The sequence below is a fragment of the Sapajus apella genome, unplaced genomic scaffold (genome assembly GCF_009761245.1).
Source record: "Sapajus apella isolate SASKATOON/1434 unplaced genomic scaffold, GSC_monkey_1.0 scaffold78, whole genome shotgun sequence".
Lineage (NCBI taxonomy): Eukaryota > Metazoa > Chordata > Mammalia > Primates > Cebidae > Sapajus > Sapajus apella.
The window spans coordinates 5,110,346-5,112,696 of NW_022437018.1; the positions used below are offsets into that span (position 1 = coordinate 5,110,346).

A 2,351-nucleotide genomic window follows, 5' to 3' on the forward strand; every position below is an offset into this window, starting at 1 on the left:
GGAGATGGATATCAGGCTAGTCTTGCTTTTTGGAGTTTTGTTTGTTTGTTTGTTTTTGCTTACTTGCAATTGAAGTTTTCAGCACTTCCTTGATTAATTGTGAAAGTCCTTTATCTGTGACTGTATTTCCATCACAATTTTCCAAGCAACTGAAGAAATGCTAGTGGCTTACAAGTGTCATTTCTTCTTTGTAGACCTGCAGAATGGCAGGGGACCTCTGCTTCAAGCTTACACGGAGACAGGCCTGCTCCACATCTCTCAGTCTGGGACCAGTGTCTTCTCAGGACATGCTCATCCCAAGACAGATGGCAGAAGCATAAGAGACCAAAGCAAACCATGCAAGCATATGTAATGCCTCTGTTTTTATCATATCTGCGAAATTTCCATTGGCTAAAGCAAGTCCTGAGGCCAATAATAACATCAAAAGAGCCTATATGTTTATTCCACATATTTTACTTGGAGGCTTTGCCAAGTCACATGATAAACTAGGCAATTTGTAATTTTCTTGCAGTGAGAATGTAAGGAGTTAGGAACAATGATATAATCTACCAAAGGACATTTATCTTTTTTTTTTTTGAGACAGGCTCTCGCTCTGCTGCCCAGGCTGGAGTACAGTGACATGATCATGGTTCACTGTAGCCTCAACCTCCCAGGCTCAAGTGACCCTCCTACCTCAGCCTCCCAAGTAGCTGGGACTATAGGCACATGCCACCACACCTGGCTACTTTTTTTTTTCAGTCTATTTTTTGTACAGACGAGATTTTGTCATGTTATCCAGGCTGGTAACAAACCCCTGTGCTCAAGCAATCGTCTCACCTAGGAAGAGAGGATTGGGTGCATGAGCCATGGCACCCAGTCTATCATTTGTTCTTTATATATATATCAATATTTTTTCCCAGGATTTTGCCATCAACTTTTTTATTCTATTCAAAAGTTTCATGCAATCAAAGTTATAGATGCTTCCTTTGCATTTTTTTACACTACTTACAGGTTTAGGAAATCCTTGCCTATTTTAAGCTCTGATAAATATTTACTTAAATTTTTGAGTAATTTTTATCATTTCTTTTTCTATACATAGCTATTTAACTCATCTGAAATTTATTTGGAGTGTGTGATATAAAGGTCTGATTCCTATTTTCCCAAATAGTTAATTAATTACCTAAAATTTTTTTTTTAACAAATGGAGTCTTGTTCTGTCACCCAGCCTGGAGTGCAGTGGTACAATTATAGCTCACTTTAGCCTCAAACTACAGGGCTCAAGTGATCTCAGCCTCCCGAGTTGCTGGAATTACAGGCATGAGCCACTGTGCCTTGCTAATTGCCCAAAAATATGTTAATACAACTTTCTGTGTGCAATATGAAGAAAACTACTTTGTTGAAGGTGGTTAATGCAGCAAAATTTCAATAAATGAATAAATGTGGCATATAGCTAGACAAGAAAATTAAATGTTATGGAGTTTTCCATTCATAAATAATTGCTATCTATTATAGACTGTGGACAACTTAAAAAAGAAAAAAGAAGTCTACGGCCATACCACCCTGAACACGCCGATTTCATCTGATCTCGGAAGCTAAGCAGCCTTGGGCCTGGTTAGTACTTGGGTGGGAGACCGCCTGGGAATACCAGATGCTGTAGGCATTTTAAGATTTAAAAATTAAAAAAAAAAGAAAAAAGAAAAAAATACTATGTAAAAGCAATGAAATATCAACAGAATATTTTTTATCTGACAGCAAATAATAGAATATGTCTGGAAAAATAAACAATGAAGGATAAGTTATGGAAAGTATTGCACTAAATATTATTAACTACAATTATTAAATATTATGGTTTCGGTGGCAAGAATCGAAAGACCAGTAGAATAAAATAGTCTAAAACATGTAAAAATTAAATATATGACAAAGAAAGCAAACCAAATCAGTAGCAGAAAAGAAGATTAATTTTTGTAATAAGAGGCAAGTTTCGGAGAGAGATCCAAGATGGCTGATCACTAGCAGCTCGGGATTGTAGCTCCCATTGAAAGAGCAGAGAACGAGAGGACACCACACTTTCAGATCAATTTTTGTTGCTCACCCACCAGGAGATTCCCAGCAGAGGAGCCCCACGTGTCGCCAGCGTGACTCTTGAAGCCGGTGAGGTGGTTTTGCCGCTGCCTTGGAGCGGCGGTTCTTGGTGCAGAGTCAGAAAAGCACCATCAATCTTTTTTTTTTTTTTTGTTTTTTTTTTTTGAGACGGAGCTTCACTCATGTTACCCAGGCTGGAGTGCAATGGCGCGATCTCGGCTCACCGCAACCTCCGCCTCCTGGGTTCAGGCAATTCTCCTGCCTCAGCCTCCTGAGTAGCTGGGATTACA

The 2,351-nt window shown here is 39.0% G+C and overlaps 1 pseudogene; it reads left to right on the forward strand.

The window, feature by feature from the left end:
- Positions 1 to 1,521: 1,521 nt before the first annotated feature.
- LOC116533052 lies at positions 1,522 to 1,639 on the forward strand (annotated as a pseudogene).
- The last annotated feature ends 712 nt before the right edge of the window (positions 1,640 to 2,351 follow it).